Raw genomic sequence first — 23,336 nt, 5'->3', positions numbered from 1 at the left:
CTGCCAACCCATCTCCTTCATCACAGGGAAGCACAGCACCTTGCAAAACTTCCCTGTGACATTAGGCTCCTCCTGTGCTGCTCAATTTCTCTGTGAGCTGCCTCTGTGTGTTTCTACCTCGGCTTTAAAGCGAAGGCACAACAGGGCACACAAAGGCCCCCTGCAGCTTCAGCCTGGGCACACACAGCTATGTTGAACTGTCTTTTTGACAAGGAATGTTTTCTGAGACAGTGCTAGTTCCTAAGTGTTAGAGCTCAGGTGTCAAATCAAATTGAACTTGAGCAAAGAGCATTTGTGCTTAGAGGTCAGTTGGCCAAGAATGATGCCAATGGATAAAGAAAAATAGGTGATTACAGTGACTGAAGGTCAAGCTTGTGTTGTGAAGACACTAGTTCCTTTATAAATAAGGCATTATAAAAGTTGTTTTTTGCTATCACTCTCCAGAAAAAAAATCACTTGAAGTACAAGCACAGCTTGCAGAAAAGGTGTGTGTTTTGCACTGAAACAGATTGCACACGGCGGTTGTGGAGTCTCCATCCTTTGAACTCTGCTCATTCTCTACATCAGTGTATTTTAACAGGGCAGATTTTGATAATGGTTTGAAAGAATATCAATCAGCTGAGAAAAGCTTTTCAACAGTTAATATTTATTTCTCTGTTATGATTATGTTTTGTTCCATACCAACAATTATGATAAAAATTTACTTGGTTTTATTTTATGAATCAGAAAGAATTTTGTATGCTTTCTACCTAAATTGATCAGATGTTATGATGTAATTAAAAAGATGACTAAATAAGCATGCTGATTAATATGTGTTTTTTCCAGTCTCAAAATTGAAAGAATATGTCATCTAGAAGGTAAAATGTTTCATATAATGTGTGTCATTAGCAGCTGAACAAATCCCCATTCTAAATAAAATTGTGACAGGAAGTTATGGGAAAGTATGACACTCAAGAAGTGTGAAAAGTTTTGTGAGTTTTTGTGTGTATGAGTTGAGATATATGGGTCCCTAGAAAAAGATACTCAGGTAGCTTATGTTGAATATAAACATGAAATTTAAGGAACATGGTCTTTGTGAAACAAACTTTGAAACTATATTTGCCTTTTATAAGTTTTCCTGTTGGGAATGGACATGATTCATAGAGCAGAGGTACTGAATCAAACTTTCATCTTCTTTTCAGTAAAAATCAACCCTTTTGTTCAGGCCCATAATTGCTAAGTTCTATTCCTTCATTGCTGCTTTTGTCATTGCAACTAACATGAGACTCAGCATCTTTGGTTATAGAGGCAGATTTCTTCCAGAAACAAAATCTACCATTGTTTGTATTATTTTTATTGAAACAACATTTCATTATGTGACTTTAACATTGGTTGATTGCACAGGTTATGGTTTTCCTGAAAGGATTTTTTTGATCTTTCCTTCACAGTGGCTGGTATGGGGGTGTGTTCTGGATTTGTGCTGAGCACAGCTTGACAATAGAGAGATGTTTTTGTTATTGCTGGAGAGGGCTTACACAGAGCCAAGGCCTTTTCTGCTTTCTGTACTGCCACGCTGGTCACAGAGCTGGGGGTGCTTGGGAAGTTAGGAGAAGACACAGCCAGGACAGGTGACCCCAAATGACCAAAGGGATACTCCAGACCACACAACATCATGTTCAGTATATAAAATGGGGGAAAAGAGGAATAAGGGGGGATGACTGGAGTGATGGCATTTGTCTTCCCAGGCAACTGTTCGGTGTAATGGGGCCCTGCTGTCCTGGAGATGCTGAACACCTGCCTGCCATGGAAAGCAGTGAATCTATTCCTTGTTTTGTTCTTGCTTGCATGCATGGCTTTTGTTTTCATAATGAAACTCTGCTTATTTCAACCCATGAGTTTTCTAAGTTTTACCCTTCCAATTCTCTCACCAGTCAAGCTGGTGGGGGAGTGTTTGAGGGGCAGTATGGGGCGTGAATCCTGGGCTGGGTTAAACAAAAACGTTACCAGAAATCTATTCGGAGTGACAGTTCTTGGAATTAAAATAGAATATCGTAGTATGGATGATCTGTTCTCCAGTAATTTGTAATACAAATTTTTACTAATAGCTTTTAGAAATACTAATTTCACCACATTGCTATAAAAAAAGATCTGTTATGCTGCAACACGCAATGGGGAGAAATCCTTTGTGACTATGACACAATTCCAGTATTAGAAGAGTTACATCAGGTCTGATCAGACCATTGTAGTTATGTGTTTCTATGAACAGTTTCACTGTTGGAAGATTTTGCTTTTTTGCCTTTAATATTGACTGTTATATTACTAAAGCTAAATTTGTGAAGACCAAGGTGACTGATTATTTACTGGTTTTCTGCCACGTCTTGTTCTTTTTTCTTGTTTATTTACCCTGCTTATTTTTGTGGAATCATCCCAAGTGTGTCAAGTATAACTTTCAAAGTATAAATATATGTGTGTCTGTATTTCCATGCATGGTTATCATGTTAATGAAATTGGGGAATGATTTATGTAATTTTCTCCATGCACACAAAGTTGAAGTTTGCTTGCAGATTGTGTTGATGGTATTTTTGCTCCCTTTCTCCTGCTCCACATGCCTTTTTCAGTGCTCTTTTTTATTATTGAAGAATTGTTTATTGATGAAGAGCTAAATTATGCATGATTCTATGGTCTTTTCCTTTCTTTGACCTCCTTATGAATTACCTGCTGATGGGTTGTGAGATAGTGGTACCCTCATCATGTATAGTGCATCATCAAACTTAAATCAGAATGAGAGTGGTCTAACCTTTCCCTTGGATTCTTTTCTTGTAATATTCACTGTAGATTTTCTTCAGCTTAATCTCTTTTAAATGCCATTCAGAAACAGATACTTTAAAAGCTTTTATCTTCATATTTAAAAACTGAAGCCAGATGCAATAACTTACGACTGTCAATAAAGTGACAATTTAAATAAAAAGGGCTATACTAATCTCTCATCTGCTTTAACTATGGGTATGTATATCTATTTTTTTTTTTAATCCTTAAAACCTGATTATTTATTATTTCTATGGTTGGCTCTGTGGAGCCGACTTCCACATAATGCTTAGGAAATGGCTGGTGTCCTGTTGTCTTTCCAATCTCAGCCTTCAGCATTGCTCTCATTCACAAGTCAGGGACAATTTTAGATTTTTTAAAAAGAAAGTGGGAAGTAGATGGAGGATTTATTTGCACAACAGAGCATGAAAATTTCAAATTTCCTGATTAAAGCTAACTGCATTCTATGAAACATTATCACTTCCTTTTTATTGTCTTCAAATTTTTCTTCTATATTTTTTCTGACTTATAAGAAATTTTATATTTTATTAACATTTGTAAAAGCAGTCTGAAATATTTTTTATATTTCTTTAGTGGCTCTAAAAAGTTCCACTAGTAAGTTGCAACTGCATTTTGTACTTGAATTTTTCTACTAGTAGGGACTACAGTAGGTTTGTGGCATTCTGAATTCTGCCAAGTTCATGATGTGTCAGGTATTAAACTCTGAGGTTGCTAGCAATAGATTCAGTAACATTTCATACTGGGGATTATCAATGTCCTTTTACTTCTCAAATGCAGTTTAAGGGTAGGTAGCTCTTGCCCCTTGCTCTGTGATGGTATTAATTATTTATAGATTTAAAATATGATAATCTGAGGTCTATTTTTTATTCATTTATTTCCTTTCAATCTCTTTTTCTAGAAAATCCTTTTGGTGGGCTCTAGTTAAATATACTCAGTTCCTAAGGAATCTCAGTTGCATGCAGGTTTTTTCTTCCTCTGTAAAACACTATGTGCACAGCTGGAAAAGAGACACACTGGTTGACTAACAGAGAATGCGGTAGAGGATGTGTTGTCAAAAAAAAAAAATGGAAGCAAGGAAGATATTTTCATTTGAATTATTTCCTTGTAAAGGAATGAGAAGTTATGAATAATCTTTCACAGAATAGTAAGTCACACATGTACACACATCCACTGACTGTTAAAGCATTTTCCTTCTATAATTTAGACTTTCTGGATGTGATGACCCACAAAAATGATGATGAAGCACATCTTTTAAGTCCATTAAAAAGAAAAGTAAAGTGGTACTTTTTGAAACAAAGTGGGAAGATATTTTATGTTTAGGAAAACTATTTTGGGTTGTTCAGCTGTTTTGCAGCAGCCCTTCACCTCCTGGTAATGATGAGGCCTTAGATTTTACAAAATTTTTTATATAAATCTGATTTACTTACCTCTCAAGTCAGAAAATATTTTTGTAGTATTAGAATTATCTCTAGTTCAGTGATGGAGCCTAAGAAAGAATGTGACAAGCTGTGGTAGTGAGATGGATGGTCTGTGAGAGAAAAGTAAAGGACTTTCAAAAATTATAAATGATGAACATAATTGATTTTGCCATATCTTCAAGATGTTCTCCTTTGTAAAATAAGTAGAGAAAACCTTTTTTTTAAATTAAAAACGTCTTGAAAAATCTGTATCTTCTCTTTGGAGTTAGCATCAGCAATATAGTAGACTGAGACTTATAGAAGAATATAAGAAAGAAAATTGACATTGAAGTGACAGATTGAAAATTTTAATGACAATTAAAAGTAAATAAAACAGAAGAAAAGTAAATGAAGACGTGCTGTCAGCTGAACTCTAGTGTCAGCCATTTTTCTGAGTTCTGGATACATTGGGTGTTTGGTGTATGCTATAGTCACAGCTGGGTTAAAAGTGAAATATCACTGAATGAAAGAAGCTTAAAAAATTAAATATTTCAGGTTGATGCTGCTTCTTTAAAAACACATATAGATCACAGTAGACTTGTTTGGTGTAACTCCCCTGGTTGCATTTTCTCAGATTTTATAACTGAATGTTTCCCTGGTAAAGCTTGATGAGAAATTCCTCTGAAATCTGTTGTAAGTAACTAACATTGCCCTTACCGATTGGCTTACTCACTGTGAGATAAATAATAATTTATTTTTTCCATAAATGAAACTCAGAATATACTCTTCCATGACTTCACAAATATCCTTATTTTATGGAATTATGGCAGCAAATTTGTAGTATTAACTACAGCTGAAGGAAGTGATGTCCGTCATAAACTTCATATCCTGCATAATCTTGTTAAGCATACTCCATCAGGACAGGTTTGAAATGTGAAAATCACAGACTATTTTCCATTGCTTAAAACCCCACTTTTTAAGTGTTGTGCTTTTTAAGCTTTTTGCCTAGTTCTCGTTTATATTCTGACGACTCCGATCAACTTAGTGTCCACACAGTTACAAACCATTTATTTTATGATTTAATAAGAAATTCATACACAAATTTAAAATAACCTATTATCTAGGAAAATTGATAATTATTTAATTTCAGGCTTTTCAAATAGTACTTTAAGTCTAGTTAGAGTTATTCAGAAGCTATGAAGTAAAGAAAGAAAACCTGCATAATTGAAGACTGTTTTTTTTAGTATCTTAATGGTGTATCAAGCAGAATAAATGCACTAAGGTAGTCTCAACAGGGAGCGAAGCAGAACAAGAATGATCAGCATTGCTTTCTAGCAATAGAATGAGCTAATATTCCATTCTTTTCTCCTAGTTGTCTTCATGAGATTGCAAGGGTAAAATACATTTAATTTTCCAGCAATATTAAAAACTTGCTGACTTGCCCAATCTCATTAAAGATTACAGTGTTATTATTACCTAACAGCAATAATAATACACATACAGTGTATTTGTTCCTGTATCAAGGGACAGTGATATGGTGCGTCAGACTTCACAGTGTAAATGTGAAACTTCTTCCACATATATTTTAAAAAGTGGTAAATGAGACATGTATTTAAGAAAAGGGCAGGAAACAGAGGATTGCCGTTGATATAAAATTGGTTTATTGATATAAACCAAGCAATGTGGGTGTGACTGCGCCGTATGTATGCAGGCTACTTTTTTTCCAGCTGTTGCTCTCCATCTCAGGAGGCAGTTCTTGCTCTCATGGCTTTTGTGTAAAAGGGCAGGATCAGTGCAAAGGAGACCCAACATTCCTGTTTCTGATCAGGAGAGGACACCCTTTGCAGCAGGTGCAGGGGAGTTCAGGGAACCATCTTCTGAAGACCTGCAAGGACTGCAACTCTTGGTGTATCTGCTGTGCTAAGATAGGTCTTAGGAGGTCATGGGAGGTGATTGCAGCAAGTCTGTGATCTGCAGCACTGCTGAGAATCCAGGGGACACTGTGCCACTTGACACTTGCAGCATTGGTGGTTTTTAACACCTAAATTATACTTTGCCATCTTTCTTTGACAAATGGCAAGTGCTGTCTTCCCATCTTCTGGGAGGTGGGAGTGTGTCTACAGTGGTGAGCCGTACCCATGTAGTTGCATTCATAAAGGAACTGCAGATAGGCACTATTTGGGCACTCGAAATTCAGAACCCTTTGTACTTCTCTTAGCAGCCCTTCCCTGTAGCATTTCAGAGTGTGTTCTGGGAGAAGATCTATCCACTCTCATGTGCAGAAGTGCTCCTAACCCATCAGCTTGGTAAACTAAAACACTTCTGGCTTGGCATCCTCCATGTGGCAGCTCACAGATTCTCCCTTAGAAGGGAGGCACAGAGCCAAAGAAAGATTTGTGCCAGTTGTTGATGACCTTATGACTCGTATTTTGAGAAAGGCAAGTGAATGAAACTGTAAGAACAGCAGTAGCTTGTTGTCTTGAGCAGGTGATGAATGCCTCTGGTGAGACAGTGCAGGCTGCATGCAGAAATGCTGGGTCATGACAGCTGCTGCAGGCGTCAGTGTGTGTACTGACTGTCAGAAGTAAGAATGGAGCTGCACAGACCAGAAGAATGACAGTCAAATATGAAGAACATGACTGATGTATGTGCTAACATATACAGGTCAGTGAGAAAAATGAGGCCTGTACAGATGTAGGTAGACATCTCTTCCTGAAACTTGACAATAATAGATAAACACACTCCCTCTTTCATCTGTTTTTTTGCTTTACTTCAATGTTTCTGGTATTCATTATTCTACAGAAAAATGTGGAATAACATAGTTTTGCTGCATTCAAAAATATTGAGAAGGCCTGAAATGCTGCAGAAATGAAAGCTGGACCTAGACTAACAGAGCTGGCTATTTTATGAACTCCAGCAATATTTTCTGTCACTTGCCAGGATTTGACATGACATGTAAAGAAGCCAGCTGAGTCTAGCCAGGGGCCTCATGGCAACTGCACCTCCCTAGCTCTGATTATGAGTTCCTCCTCTAAGTTTTGGAAAATAACAACAGATGGATTACTTGTTTAGAACAAACAAGGCAGTCAGAGGGAGAGCAGAGCCAACTGTGCTGATATCCCAGTCTTTCCCTAATGATCAATTAGTCCAGCTACTGATATGACTCTGTGTTGTCAAGTAGGAATGACAAAACACAGTCCAACATGAATGGTGAAATTTTCCTACCCTATGTTCTGGGAAACATTTGCCAAGATTTCCCCCAACAATTTTTCTTTAAACAAAATATAATTAAGAAAATGAAATTGTTTCATGCAAAATGAGAATTTTCTGCATATCCCCTTAGGAGGAAAGAAGATAATTCAAAATGTGATAGCAAAATTAGATTTGAATTAATTTCTCAAAGGTGTCAGAAAGAATTAGATGGCTAATTTCCTTTTTCAGAAGCAGCAGGTACATTTATGTACTTTAAAACATTCCATACACTATCAGGATATTCTCTCTACACATATACATATGAAAATCTGGGATGTAGCTGATTGCTAGCTTAACTTCCATTTAATGACAGTAATATTAGTGTAAATTAGAAACTTTTGGCCAGTATCATTAAAACTTTTCAGCAGTATCATTAAAACTTTTGGGCTTTTCATTAAAAAATGTTGTTTTTGTTGAACTCTGACAGTATATGCATGCCCGTTTCAGTGAATTCTTGTTTAGAAAAAAGACAAGCAAAATACATAATAATTTATTTGCCTTATGTTTTTACATTTACAGAATAGGATACTTTGACTTTAAAAGCTTTAAGACAGCTCTTTTCTGTTTTGAGAAGTTGTGTTTACTTTACTCAAAACCTGAAATGAGTTTAAATGTGGTAATACCATGTTAATTGGTTTAAAATAAAATCATAGTCCATTAGAAAAAAAATTGATTTGGAATATTGCTTCTCAACGGTGTTTAATTTTTAATGTTTATTCTCTGAACAGTAAAAAGCTTTCCAATTAATTTTATTCTCTGCAAAACAAAAAAAAAATAGTTTTTTTCAGTCAATGTGAGTCTATTTCTTTTTGAAAAATTTACTCATACTTGTGATTTTTTCTTGGGACACATTGCCAGAAAGTGATGAATGTGTTAGTTTTCCTGGCTCAGTATTTAAAATCTGGAGTATTTTTTGTGTTCTTGGAGTTATATCTAGAAAAATCAGTAATTTTTAGAAGTTTGTAATTTTACCATTTCTGTTTCACTGTGAGTACTTTGTTTTATTGCAGAAGAACATAGGTGTGGTGAAAGATAGAAATTAAAGCAAAATTCAGCCAGAAGTTTAAGAAAGTTCCTTCATTTTCCCCTCTCATCCTCATGCTTCAGTTCTCCCAGCATGTGATCCAGATGGTTCTCTTTAGAAGCAAGCATGAGCTCAAGGTCCAAGTTAACCAGGCAAATTAGCTATAACAAGAGGGGGAAAAAATAGTAATCGAGTTTATATGGAAAAAAGAAAGATTCAGTGTCAGGAACAAACAAAGCAGTGAGGATTTACGTTACATCATAGAGGAAATACCTACAGGAGTATGAAAACATACCAACTGAGTTGCTGTAAACACAATGAAGTGTTATGTTGATGGAAATATTTTTATTTATGGAAATAAACAAATAAAAGTCCTTTAGAATGTAGCATGGTTATTATCCCCAGCAGCTGAATTTTTAATACATTTTTTCAGCTGCAGTTGGTATTAAAATTTTATAGTTCTATGACAATGAGCAAATTTAAGCTTTTATATAGCTTTCATTTCTTGAATGCAAGGGTATTTTTATTGAAATTAGTGAAAGTCTAAGATCAATACATTCATAAATGATGACTGCATAAACCACAAATGTAAGTTACACTGAAGATGGGTATTTACATGTCATCTTTTTACATGCCATAATTTAGTATGATTTTGAATGAGAATATCATGTATTCAGCTTTGAAAATGATGGAGGGAAGAATTACTGCTTTATTCTTCCTCTTCCCAGGGTTGGTGAAAAATCAGGTGTATCAGCTGTAGTGAAAAGCAGGGAAATGGCAAACAAAATGGAAGTAGGATGTCAGATGTGTGAAAATGGCCATACTGGTGTGAGTAGTTTAATAAACTGATGCAAAATAAGGGCATGAATATAAAAGTTCTCCTGAAACTATGTGTGGATTTATTCAGGAGAGTTACCAACACAAACACAGATGATAAACTCAGTGACATAATCCTAAGACAGTGATGTCCCAACAGCTTGGTTCCGATCCAGTGCACAGCAGTAGCACTAGATGAAGGCTGGGTCCTGTATAGCCGCACCTTTTTATCCACTCATCAGTGCTCTGAAAAAGAAGTGCAAAAGTAGATGAAGAAATGAACACAAGCTGAATCATTGTGCTGTTTGTGACTGCATGTGCTGAAGTAAACTCATGAACACAGAGTTGCAAGGGAGCAAGTCAAAGAAACAGACCTCAGGGAGGCTTTGGGAATCACCACCATAGAGATGGCTGGACTGATTTTAGACAGCTGACCCCAGTCGTGACACACAGAGCCCCTCCACTCTGTGCTTCCTAGCACTTCTACAGTAAGAAAGGGGTGTAGAAGTCTGAATAAAGGTGTATAAAGCCTCTGGAATCCCCCTGGTTCTGTCTCATGCAAAGGCATTTGTATTTGCAAAGCAGTTTGCCTAAATTAAGCTTCACTCCCCTGAACTGCTTCACTTCCAGGGCAGTGAGCTGCTTAACAAATGATGCCATCCCTCCTCGGCCTGTCAGGAGCATTGGAAGATTTCACAGCTTTCCTCTCAAGAAGTAGATGGTGAGAGCACTTCCTCCACTACTTCAGGTGAACACACTCATTTCCTCTGAGTCATTCTGACCTGCACAGCTTAAGGGGGCACATCATTACCCCTGTTCAAACAGAGCCGAGGAGACACATTAGCAAGGGCAGGAATAGTTTAATCCAGCTTGCCTGGGTCTGGGTGAGGATGTCTGGCCATGGCAGGGAATCAGAAACAGTAAGAAAAATGAGAGCCTGAACTAATGAGTTGATGCAGTTAAGGTAGTTTGGCTGTTCTGACGGAAAGCACTCCCTGCTTATTCAGCTCATTTGATCTTCATATTTATTGTTCTGGGGAATTTAATGCCCTAGATTCAACAGAGATGATGTTAAGTAATCTTTTCATAAAATCACAGTTTTGTGAATGATATTGAGTATAATGAGAGGTCACATTTTAACCTTTCCTTTACAATAAAACAAGACATTAGCATTTTTATGTGCAGGTCTATGCATGTTATGCATTTTGTATAATGATTGTCAAGGGTGAGTTTTTCACGGCCATTTAGGAGGCAATTATTTTGATGAATGAGTAGCTCTTGCCCTTGATAGCTGCTAAATGTGTCAGGTTTCTTTTAGATGTGAGAAACAGGATCAATGATGTTTTGCTGATGAACGGGGATTTTTCTTCTGCTATACTGGGTACAGTCACTGAATACTGGAGTTGATATCAGAATTATTTTTCTCTGACATTCTTCCTAACCTTTGCTTTTCATTTAATTACAGGTACATGACACTACTATTTCTGGGTGGTCCAAAAAATTCATGACTACTGCTGTGAAGACTCATGCCAAAAGTATCTCTGCAGCAATTTTTATAAATGTTTTCATTTCCCTAGTGTTAGTTTTTTCAAGTATATATGACTGACTTTAAAAGTCTCAGAGGAGAAACAATACCAGTTGATAAGCTTATTTTAGATTACTTTAAAAAAATAACTCTTCAAATCACACAACTGCAGTTGTCCTTCAGATATTTAACAAAATTTCATAAATCAAATCAGCATCAAGTATCTTTTTCTGGAGTTGCCAAAACATTTTCAGACAATCATTTCAGTATGTGCTGTTTGTTAGATGTTTACATGCTAGAAAAGAAAAAAGAAATATACTTTCAGAATTTCCATATCCAGTTTTAAGTCCTGCTTATTTGCACACACTCATTACCATTTATTCTGTGAATGGTTTTAAAAGGAATTGAGAAAGATATTTTTCCAACAATACCTAATTACTTTTTAAAATACAAAGAACTAACTCTCTCTTTTTTTTCTGCTAGCTCCTCTAACACAGAGGGGTAATTTTCAGTGTAATGGCAGACCTCTAGACTGGGAGTTTCTTGAAACTGTAAATGTGTCTGCATGACTAAGAAATATTACACATGCAAAACCTTAGCACAGATCATAACTAATGAATTTACCAAAGCATTAACTGATTTTTGGTCTTCCTTTCACAGGGTGTTCAGGTATTTTGGATTCCCTATGCTCAAGCCATGAGACATAGCAAAAATACCTTCTGTATCTCATTACTAGCTTTCGTTAAGCTTGTTGAATTACCTGTCAACTTCTTAAATATTAATGAGGATTTGGAGAAATTGGCTAGAACAATAATTAGATGGAAATTAGAGGCCTTATCAATGAATACCTCTGCTAGTTTTGGGCCTTTAATTTAGAATAGTCTGAATCTCTTACATGAAGTCTTTCAATGAGAGGGACATTGCTTTGCAGAGAACAAAAAGAGGGTTAGGGAAGTGCAATTGTACACACAAGTCAATAAACATGATGTTGATGTAGTGTACAAAATGAAATTTTGTCTTTGACTGTTGAATGTAGTATTCTTCTAAATCTTCCAAGTTTTAAGATGTTACAAGTAGGCACAATGTAAGAGACTTTCTTCAAAATGTCACTAAGGTGATACAGCATATTTTGTAGCTAAGGCACTCTATGGCTGATCATTTGTTGAATGATATTACATTTTTGGTACGAAGTTTGCATGTACCAAATGGAATTATTTATCAAAAAGTCAAACTTAGAATTTTTGTTATGCATCTCTTTTTCAGTCTAATAAAGCGTTGATGTTAATCACATTAAAATGTTATGTTCAGCTTGAAATATGCCAGTGATCCGGAGAGTCTCTCTACCTGGGGAAAAAAAGAGAAAACATGGGAGATAAATCTTGTCTGTATATAATTTTCTTAACTGAATCCAGACATTTTCTCAGCTTCTAGTCCTGTGCAGTCTGTGTGAAATACACGGGACCTTCTACTCCCTTCCTCTCTTCTCGCGTGGTTTCCCTGCTGCTCCGGAGTTTCTCTGTGCAGAGGTCCCAGTGCCAGGCACAGCTGGCTGGCAGCTGCTCCTCGCACCCCGTCCCTAGAGAGCCCCCCAGAAGGCTCCTGCTGTCCGTCTACCCTGTGGTAATCACAGCAATAGTATCAGGATAGATGTTTCAAACAGGCTGTGAAAGGTGTGCTGCCAGAGCTGTATAATTGCATATGAAAATGTGTGAAATCATTTTTCCTGAGAGTGTGAACTTTTGGGACATGGATTTCTCTTTTCTGCATAGATTTTTCTTATATGCTTATAGGAAAGCATATAAGGAGCATGTTTCAACTTCTGCTGGGCTTTAGATGCTGCTGTGACACAAATAAAATAATATCTGTCAGCAGCAAAAGTCTCGATGAAAATCAGCTAATTGTCCATGTTGTAGGAACATTTACTCTTTCTATATGGAACTGCTCACTAGATGTCCTCACAGGATCAGAACTCATGGAGTATTTTTCATAATGAAGCTTGGAAATTGTTATATTGGCCGAATCCTGAATGCTTATGAGCTGTAAAGGGAAAGTAACAATGTATTATCTCTCTCTGAATCAACTGGAAAATTAAGACATATAGATGGAGATGGCCAACTTTATACCAATTTTTACATTTCCATTTTAAAACTGTTGCAGTTTTTGCTGGCTTTGTACAGAATCCATGCAGGATACATATGCTGGCTTAATATATAAGTAAAAGTCAATGTAATAATTTTCTGATAGGAAAATGAATAATGTGGAAATTAACAGTGCATAAAAAAGAAGTTAATCAAGAACTTGAAAGCCTTACCACTGCATGAACAGACTTCAGGTAATCATGTAGAATATAAGAATTATGATAGTCTCAAATTAAACTTGCTACATTAAACTTGCTAAATTAAACTACAGGAAAAGGTGTTATGATCCTTAGAGTTAAGTGCAACAGATTTATATTGATAATATACATTTAACTATTGTATATTGAACTCTTATATAATATATAATATATTTTCAATATAATATATTGAATATATTTAATTACATTATATTGAAGAATGCATATAATATGTAATATATATTTAATTCCTATTGAATAATACAATACTAAATATTGAATAAAATTCTTCATGTCTTATGAATGTTGGTTATTTGCCATCAATGTAACTAAAACTACTCACACTATAAGACAGTCTGTCTTTTTCTTGATTTTATGGCATTAGTTATGCTTCTTGTGAGGTCAAAATTTGTCTTTTTTAAGCTAGCTTGTTAATATAGATTTTTTTCAATTGTAACACCAAAACTGACCATGACATTGAATAATTTATCCTTCTCTGTAACATGGGCCATAAACATTTGATAAGATAAATGTAAGCAGTTGTAGATAGTTACAATGCACTTTTGGAGCTGATGCTTTAGAGAGCAGGGCATGTACCTCAGGCAGATTTTTGTCTCTAGCACATTGCAGGCAGCTAAAGAATAATTTGATCCTCTGTACAGTCTTGTGCAAAGACCCTTTTTCTCTTCACAGGACCTAGGAAAGGGGTTGCTAGGGAGCTGCTAGTCTGTCTCATTATTATACAAATTAACTCGTTTTTTCCGTTTTATGAGCATTTCTAAAACAGGGCCCTTAATGGTGTTCTGAATGACCACTTTGTATTTGTGACCATCTATCCATTATACAGCAAGGAGTAATGCATGGAGTAGAATTGCCTCTACCCATTATGCTAATTATTTAAACTGATCAAATGGTTTTTCTAGTAATTTCTAGTTATTCCCTAGAAGTGTCATTAGCAAAATCTAACACACAAACATTTTTTGGTGGAACAGATATTTGACATATTGGAGTAGGAAATCAATTTGTCCTTCAATAGATGTAACTGGACAAAACACAGTTTGTCTGGGCAAAACAAAAAGGGCAGAAATTGATGAAAAACACAAATATGCAAGTATCTTTAAAGTCAGTGAAAGAATCCAACTCAGAATACTGAAAAACTAGTACTTTACTAGGAGATAACCTGTCTGATAAACTGAGGATGAGAACTACTCTGAGGCAATTGCTTTTTTCCTGAAGAGTTAACTCACAGATATACCTAACATAAAAATACCTGGCAAGTTACAAGCACTTATGTAAGTCTTGTATAGAAATAGAAGTGGCAAATGGGGGCAGGTACCTCTTGGAAAATATATTCACTGAAAAACATCAATGAAATAGCAGCATCTGGAAGGAAGCTATTCTAAAGTAAAACTAGAATTCATAATGTCTGATATTTTAATTGTGAACATGAGTAAAAGCTAAAAACAGTGCCATATCTGAGGTGTAAATACTGATACATCCTGTCTTAGTGCAGCAGCAGCACTACCACCACCACCACCTGTGTTGCTTGGCAATGAGAAGGTTTAGAGATCCAGTTGAAGACTGTGGAACAGTAAGAGGGAAAGATCAAAGGCCAAGCAGAGCTGATTTATACAGAAAATTATTTTCTGAAAGGCAATTGTACATAAGATGATTATGAAGCTCCCTAGGAAATATGGATTATATTAGAAAGTATTTTAGTTTAGGAAACCTAATCTACATAGGATCTTGCTAGGGTCAGATGGAGAGGAGCTTTTGCAAAGTCCAGTCAAATTAGCCTTGTGCACTTATTACTTGCCTGAGGAAGCTGATCTTCATGATCCAGAGGAGACATCTATCTTCCCTCTGTCAGCATTTGTGACTATCCCTCTGTGTGATGGCATCTAGCCTGGTGTATATAAACATAAATTAATTGTCTACATTGATGGAAGAGAACATAAACAGTAAAATGACAAAGCAAACCAATCAAACAAAAGGAAAAGTAAATCAACAGCAAAAAATCTCAAACAACTCAACACAAACCCAGTAAAACCCAAGAGCAACCCTCAAAAGAAATTTGGGCAAACTATTAGTGAATAGTGTTATATTTATAGTGACATTGGTAATGTCCTGTACACAGGCAAGCAGAGAAACAGGTACAATAAATGTAATTATAGCACATAACATTGAAATAGAAGAAAGAGGTGCATAAGAGTCTCTTAGTAGGGTAGAAGTCTTACCTTTTACATATATTTCTTGTTTCCAAAATGACCAGACATTAAAGAAATAAAAGTTATTCAGCTGTAGCATGACATTATTTTGCATCTTCTGTCCAGACGCTTCTGCTGAAAAGTCCCTTTCATTTTGTGACCTTCACTGTAGCCTGCAAGGTTGTTTAAAATTCTGACAGTATTTGTGTTTTGACAACAGGTGTCAGCAGTAAGTTGAAATGACAGATGAAAATCTGAAATAGGTCTATAGTTAAGAATTGGCATGAAGAATTAATCTGATGTTTATTTGCAAAACTGTTACTGTGCTTGTATTTCTCTTCGATTGGCTGTGAAGGTTCCCCATCTCACCAGCTGTGAAGCTTGTACAGTCTTTGATGACTGTGATTGGACACAGCTAAGGCACCTCCTGAACAACCCAGGCAAGATCACAAAGTGATCATAGACAGTGGTGATGTGAATAAAGGAGATTTTTGTGTCCTTTTCCATTGGGCATGCATGAGAATTGGAGTGTGGAGGGAGGGAATCGCTATCCAGCCTTGACCCTACTCACCACCTTTAAAAATTTTATTTCCAAATAAGGCTAGATGGAATTTGTTAATCTAAAAATTATACTATCTCTTGGTGTATTTTCAGTTTGAAATATACTTAGCAGAAGATACAATATTGCAAATAATTTAAATTACCCTTCTAATGGACACATTAATGCTGTGTAAAATGGAATGATCTTTCCTCAGGGTCTCAGTGTGAAGCTTTACCATAATGCTGATGTTTTGGTACAGTATTTAATTTGAGCTTTTCATCATATTTTTCTTCAGTTATCATCATCAATCTATCAGTTTCTCAGCTGACACAACAGCTCTTTTAGTATACTTTGTTCAGGGGAAAAGCTGACAGTTTGACACTTGAAAAAAAGTTCATTTTCAAATGGAGGTGCTGAAACATTAGATTTTTAATGTGTGGCTATTAGACATGCAGAAGTATTAACTGGTGAAACCATGAGAATTAATGCACTAAGATGGGCACCCAAATTTGAAAATGTTGATCAGTTTGAGTTGTCCGAAGCTATTCAAGATATTTGTAGTCAAGATGAAAAGTGAGCTTGACTATCTCACCTCCCATTCCTGCAGCTTATTTAGTACAGCTGCCCCTTCCTGCCCTGACATTTTCTAAGCAGTTATTTCCAGCTGATTTGAGATTCTCATTGTTGCACCATCCTGTATTTTGCTAATTAGCCTCTATTTTTTGTCTGTAATGGTCTTTCACAGTCTGAATGAGTCTGTCATATCCCTGCAGTCCTGATCCATGGGGTACATTCTGGGCCACTGGCTGGGAATGGGCTTTGCTGCTCTGCACATCACATCGCATCACAGCTGAAGGAGAGCTGGGGAGCTGCAGAGAAACAAAAGGGTAGCTGGGCTGGTGCTCTAAGACTTGGCAATTTTTTATTCTCCAGTATATAAAGTAAATTCCGATTCTGTGGATTAAATTCACAGGCAGTTTATCACATTTCTAAATTGTTAATAAAGATAGCAATTCCAGCTCAGTGCTGAATCATCCAACTTCATCTAAGTGGGTAAACCAGATCAGACTTTCAAATGGGAAATGTCTGGAATAAGGTATTATAGATCTGTGAAGGTCAGTAAGGCCTCCTAAATACTTGTAAATAAAGATTCATTTGTCTGTGATTTTGTAGATAGTTTTAGAGGATGACTTTGATTCTAGTACTTCTGGTTTTATTTCATGGATAATTTTGCAAAATGTCACTAATGTTACATTTTTTGATCTCTGAGAAGGCCATTTTTAGAAAGATGACTAGAGTTGTGGGAGTAATAACTATTTTGGCACAACAGCCACAATTAAAATACCCCAAAATACACTTGGCTTGGTCTGAGACATATTTAATTTCCGAACAATTCAAGCAAATTCTTTTGTTACTGGTTTCTTCATTTGGAGGATAACATCAACACTTTGAGACATATACTTTAGAAAATATAATGTTTTAAGTGCACTAGCAAAACACGGCATTTTAAAATAATTTAACAACTCTTGTTTCACCCTGTCAATCCAGAATATAAATATTTTCTTCTCCCTTTGATGTGCTGCTTACACTAAGGAAAAAACAGATAGAAACATTGAAATAATACCAAACATTTTCCCCACAGGAAGAGGGAATAAATTAAACAGTGACCTGGTGGTAGAAGCACTTCTGGCAGGTCTTTCATATGCTGAAAAATCAGGTCAACTTCACAGGTTTCTGTCACTTTGCTATGACACCTAAAAGAAAGTACAAGTGTACAAGTGGTAGTGAAAAACTGTAGATGTCACACACCCACACGGTTTATGCTGCGGCCTTCCTCTCCTCTCCTCTCCTCTCCTCTCCTCTCCTCTCCTCTCCTCTCCTCTCCTCTCCTCTCCTCTCCTCTCCTCTCCTCTCCTCTCCTCTCCTCTCCTCTCCTCTCCTCTCCTCTCCTCTCCTCTCCTCTCCTCTCCTCTCCTCTCCTCTCCTCTCCTCTCCTCTCCTCTCCTCTCCTCTCCTCTCCTCTCCTCTCCTCTCCTCTCCTCTCCTCTCCTCTCCTCTCCTCTCCTCTCCTCTCCTCTCCCTCACTTCTCTTCCCACCCTACTTTTGGTTTCATGTGTGCTGCTAAGTAAAAACAAATTGCTGAATGGTTTCAGGAGTAAGTGTTCATATGGGGTGTGCATGGAGGAGTGGTGAGGAAAGGCAGGGCTGAGCTGCTGTGAGCACGCAGGGAAGATCCAGGATGGCAATAACTGCTTCTTGCCCTAATTATACATTTCATAAAATCAAGAGCAATCTATTTGTTGACATAGAGATGGAACTGACTCATATTTTGATGGACTAAAGTTTTCTGTCAGTAGGGTTTCTTGACAGGCTCAGTGTATGTTTGTTTGGAGATCAAACACTGAGGCCACAGCTTTAAAATGTAAACAAACAGGAAGCAAATGAGGAGAGTAAAACAAAACTCTGTTATTTGGGAAGATCTGGCATGAGACAAGGGCAGGACTTAATTTCTATGACTTGTGAATAATCCATGTACATTTTATTTATAAACAAAAGACAAATAATTTTTAATGGATAACTGTTGATTGATTCCTCAAGTTGCTCCAGACAGGCCCCAAAGACATTAGAGTCTGTAGCTGGCAAAATGATAAACAATGATTGTCTGAAATTCTATTTAGAAATTAGCCTTGTGCTGTACTTTATCTAGCTGTACTTATTGACTGTCTGGGCAATGTACTTCACATCTTCTGTAGCCCAATGAATCACAGTATGTTATTAAAAAATCAGTGCTGCCTCTGCCATCTCTCATCTCCTAATTGTATGGTTCTGCTGAGAGAGAGGCTTAAGTAGACTCTCTGTTGCTGCTGCACTGCATCCATCGCTGGTTTTGATGTATTTTTGTGTAGAAGATAAGGAAATAGAGATGTGATCCCTGTGTGTTTCACACAGAGCTCAGACAGGGGAGATGAAGAGAGGAGCATGGTGATGAAGGCACTGTTATAGCTATATCAGTGTAGACTTTTCTTTTGGTATTGAGATGAAAAAGAGGGAAATTTCTCAGCAGATAAGGCATGTGAAGTACACAAAAGAAAATTCCAGGCATAGGGATGAGCCAAATGTAAGAAAAACATTGGGAAATGCTACTATATACATATATATGTAAAATAATGCACATATATATACATGTAAAACAAATATAAGAATCAACTAGATGTGTATGTGTATGCAAATATATATCTGTATTTATAAGGTATTTGCAATAAGGAATAATGATAAAGGGGATCAGATCACATCACATAAAAAAATAATCTAATTATGTCAAATATTTTCTGAGTTTTGAAATTTTTTCAGAGGGAGGAAACTGTGCAGGTCAGGACGTTAGGATTAGATACTGACACAGAAATCTTTTAATCTATAGGATCAGGGAATTCAGCTGTGAGCACAAAAGAGCAAAGTATTTTCACACAAGTAATTCTAACCCTCTCAGGAGAGCTTTAATCCTGAGACTAAGTCCTAGTGAAGTCTGAGAGATCTGTCTGATAATGATGATAAAGTTTCTGATTCTTTTATAAGCAGAATAAATAGAATGAAATTCAGCATTAAGCTGTGGAGAGGTTTCCTTGTTTAAATATGTTTGAAGAAGTATGAGAAACATTAGTGAATATTGCTCATTAAATCCACGATTAACAAAAACAAAGTTATTCAATAATATTTCTTGAAGATTTAATGCGTGCTGTAAAAAAATTCCAATGTTTGTTCTGGTTTTGTGTTCATAATCATAAAATTGGACAGTGATAAATTATAAAATGATGAAAACATCAGCATTGATATAGCCACATGAAGAGGGGAATCAGTGAAGTGAAAATAGAAAGATTTTATGTGCGCATATGAGTTTTCTGTTCAGTAGTACAAATGGAGAGGTTCAGGAGGGGAATAGTTTGGTCTGAAGAATTCCACCAACAAGAGCATCTGCTGTTGCTGAAAATTGATCCTTTTGCCATAACTCTGTAGGTAAGATTTCAGGAGAGGGATAAAGTAGCTTACATGTGGCTTCCAAATCTAACTGGAAGTTCCTCTCTGTTAAAAATTCCTGACTAGATCAATATAAACATATATGAGTATATCTGGAAGCACCTTTTCAAGCTCTGAGAAGAGACATCTCCTGATAGCTAGGAGAAAAAAATTGCTGGAATGAGAATTTTGTTTTGAGGTACTCAGCAGGAATTCTTGCTCTTTTTTATTTACCTTTTTTGTGTACTCTTTGTGTACTTAATTTTAAAATAAAAAAATTGAAAGTGACACATCAGTCAATTAAAAAAAATCTATGCAAGAATTTAATTCATACCTCTCATCCAGAATTATTTTACAAGGCCAACCTTACAAGGCCAACCTAAGTAAGAGTTGTGTTTTAACTGCTCTTGTACATTTAATTGTGTAATTATTTTTTCTGTGAAAGCCTTTAAAACTGTTCTTTGAATGTTTCTTAAAACTGTTCTTTGACTCTAAGACAGTCCCATAGAGAGAGATACATGGTGCATCTCCATGATGAGCACATGCACATATTGTTTCTACAATGTTGTCCCTGCCCACTCCTTGGTTAATGTCATCTACCAGGCAGACAGGTTAAGAAAATCCTTTTGTACTGTAGATGGCCTCAATCTGAATATTCCACTCCCAAAAATTACTCTTTCGCTTCATTTTGGTGATGATGATGCCTCACTGATCCTTCAGGGGTTTACTCCAGACCTGACTCTGCCTGGGATATTCAGGTAAAGCACACAAAATAAATTCAGAACCCCTTTTGCTGACTTTTGTTGATTTTCACTGTTTTTAGAATGAATCACGGGAAAGAGTCACCCAAATATTATGCTGTAAACTGATGTCTTTGATGCAATCAGGTGTTCCAACCTTCCTTCTCTGAAAGAGGTTTAAAAGGGAAATTTACTTTAGAAAGAGAAATATATGGCCAGCATATTTCTGACACTAAAAATTCCACTAGCATATTGCTGTATTATCTGCAATAAAACACAAAATATGCAATATTCTGCACATTACAATGATTATTATACTAATGCCAACTACCTTATTATCCTGTAATTTTCCTTAAATAATTTGATTTTACAGTTGGTTGGTTTGCCTCAGCAAATTAAGTAATCTGCTAAAAATGAAGATAGGTAATAAATTCTTCTTCACACATGAATCAAAAAATTAATTGATGTTCTGAAGTAAATTGCAACTGGAGTGCTTTTTGTAAAGCTGTCCTCTGAGTTTGGTGAATTTGGGAAAGACACATAAAGGCAGATTAAAGCACACTAAAATGTAGGTGAGAATGTACCACAGGCTGCTTTCTGGACTCCTGTGTAGATTGTACTTATGTAGAAGGTCTTTATTTTAGTGTGAGTTTCAAAGATTGGGAAAAGACAAAGAAAAGGAGATCAAGGGGATATGATTTCTTGGAAGTCTCCTGAAAGCCACATTCTTGCAGAGGATTTTCTCAGCTCTCCACCCATGCATTTTGCATTGTGACAAAAGATGTGTTGATATCTTCAGGGTGGTATATACTTATTTTCTGATTTTTAATAAGTTTTAAATGAGGTTCAGAGCCTTCAGGACAGCCTTCCATAAACATGTGTTGACATCTTGCACTTTCCATCATCAGAGGAAGTGTAGTATGTAATATTTCTCACTTTCTAAAACAATCATTTAATCAAGACCACAATAATCCATCCCCTCTACATAGGCAAGGATCATCATCCAATTCAGAGCATTAATAGTGAGATAAGTAATTTTTATGTTCCCTTACTTGATTTATGGGTTGAAAGTGAAATAGTGAGAAGCTGAATAGGGTTTCAATCTATTCTGTCCATCAGCAGTCAATATCCCCCTCACAATCACACCACCTTAATTAAATGGGGTTTTTGTTTTGTTGTTTTTTTCCCTTGGGTATTTTTTACGCTTATTTTTTAGATGTTTGGTTTCTGCCTTGTTTTATTGTCTTTTATTTTGAGGAAGGGGAAGCAGAAGACACAAATGCAATAAAAGTCCTTTGACACTGCAGCCTTAAGGGGAATTTCTTGCCAACAGTTTCAGGGGCTGCATGCCAGGCAGAAGTGGGGTCTTACAGCACAGCTTCCTCTGTGGTTGGCAGGCAAGAAATGCAGGCAAGAAATGCAAGAAATGCTTGCATTTCTTTTCACATTTTGGTTGCAGTTGTGACTGAAATTAATAATCCAATCCTAAAAAAATTGATTAGGGAGTGAAACATGGAGGTTACTGTTCCTGATACCTGCCAAGTGCAAATGATCAGGGAGCCCCAGAAGTGAGCAATGTGCCCAGGAAAATCTGAGCCCTGCAATGGAGGAAAAGCAAGCTGGGTTAGGGCAGAGGTCACAGTCTGAAGGAAGGGATGCATCTCTTGTGTGTTGCTCTTTTTTGTTTTGGGCAGCAAGAAAATGTTTATGATTCCTACTCTGAATTAATTTTAAATTGGAACATTCGTCAAATATAGGTGGAATTACAGGACTAGTCCAAGAAGGGGATAAAAAGGATCCTGAGTTATAGAAATGTAGCAACTTATATATCTCCTCTGATATATTTGACAGCTTTGCAACTAATTTTCACTGTGAACTCTGATTTAGACAATAGGTTTCAAAGACTCCAAGGTCCTTTATGTGTATCTACTCTTTGCCAAAAGATGGCTTACTTGAATTCTTGGATGTGCATTTTAAAATATAATCTGTATACTTGAACTTTTGTTATTGTATAATACTTTTGTCATCAAGTATGAAAGTCGTTTTAACACGTTAGCAAACAAAAGCAAACAATTTTTGGGATTGCTTTTTTTCTGTGAAACTGCCTTCTGTATCATATTATTTGGCTTGTTTTTCTATCTCTTCAGGAAAAAAATCCACAACCATTTAAAATTCTGTAACATAATTGTAATTGTAATTTTATTGCTCTCATTGTTGAAAAAATAACATTTATAAATCTTATTTTTAGTTATTAAAGTAATAAAGCATGGTTTGCTATTAAAGGAATAGTTAAGACTGGGTATATCATCATCAACTTAAAATTTATACCAGTTGAGAGGTTTTGGAATGCGACAGCTGAACCTCAGTTTCCTGCAGAGAAGGATTTATGAAATGCTACAGGGGGCAGGGAAGGATGAATTACAATATGGCCTTTCCCACAGAGAGGGATCTTACAGAAATCTAACCTGAAATTGCCTGGCCTGTATATACATCTAAAATGAAACACACCTCATTTACCTGCAGCAAGTGCCTGGACTCTGCTTTACCTCAGAGAAGCCACAAGAAAAACTGGAAAGAATTCTATATTCTTCATATACGACTGGCTACTTTCGAATGTACTACATTAATCTAAGACATAGTAGTGGAAATCCTGACCTCTGCTCTATTCTTGAGTCAGTCTTT

The 23,336-nt window shown here is 36.3% G+C and overlaps 2 long non-coding RNA genes across 5 annotated transcripts in view; one reads left to right on the top strand and one right to left on the bottom strand.

The window, feature by feature from the left end:
• LOC141729344 (uncharacterized) overlaps nucleotides 1–13,391 on the top strand; it is a 58,167-nt gene extending 44,776 nt beyond the window's left edge. Inside the window, exons 13-14 of one of the 4 annotated variants that reach the window (XR_012580744.1) lie at nucleotides 9,925–10,042; nucleotides 11,480–13,391. This is a non-coding gene — a long non-coding RNA (uncharacterized LOC141729344). Of the gene's footprint in view, nucleotides 1–1,724; nucleotides 3,271–9,924; nucleotides 10,043–10,759 lie in introns of those variants that run through there. The other 3 variants (XR_012580743.1, XR_012580742.1, XR_012580746.1) reach the window with 3 other exon arrangements.
• LOC141729345 (uncharacterized) lies at nucleotides 8,116–16,026 on the bottom strand. The gene is made up of 3 exons (XR_012580757.1): nucleotides 15,392–16,026; nucleotides 14,971–15,060; nucleotides 8,116–9,540 (listed from the first exon to the last, which is right to left on the bottom strand). It is a non-coding gene; the product is annotated as an uncharacterized LOC141729345 (long non-coding RNA).
• Nucleotides 16,027–23,336: the final 7,310 nt, after the last annotated feature.

The sequence above is a fragment of the Zonotrichia albicollis genome, chromosome 6 (assembly GCF_047830755.1).
Source record: "Zonotrichia albicollis isolate bZonAlb1 chromosome 6, bZonAlb1.hap1, whole genome shotgun sequence".
Taxonomy (NCBI): domain Eukaryota; kingdom Metazoa; phylum Chordata; class Aves; order Passeriformes; family Passerellidae; genus Zonotrichia; species Zonotrichia albicollis.
Note: the sequence above shows the minus strand (reverse complement) of the source record. Positions and strands in the feature narration are given on the sequence as shown.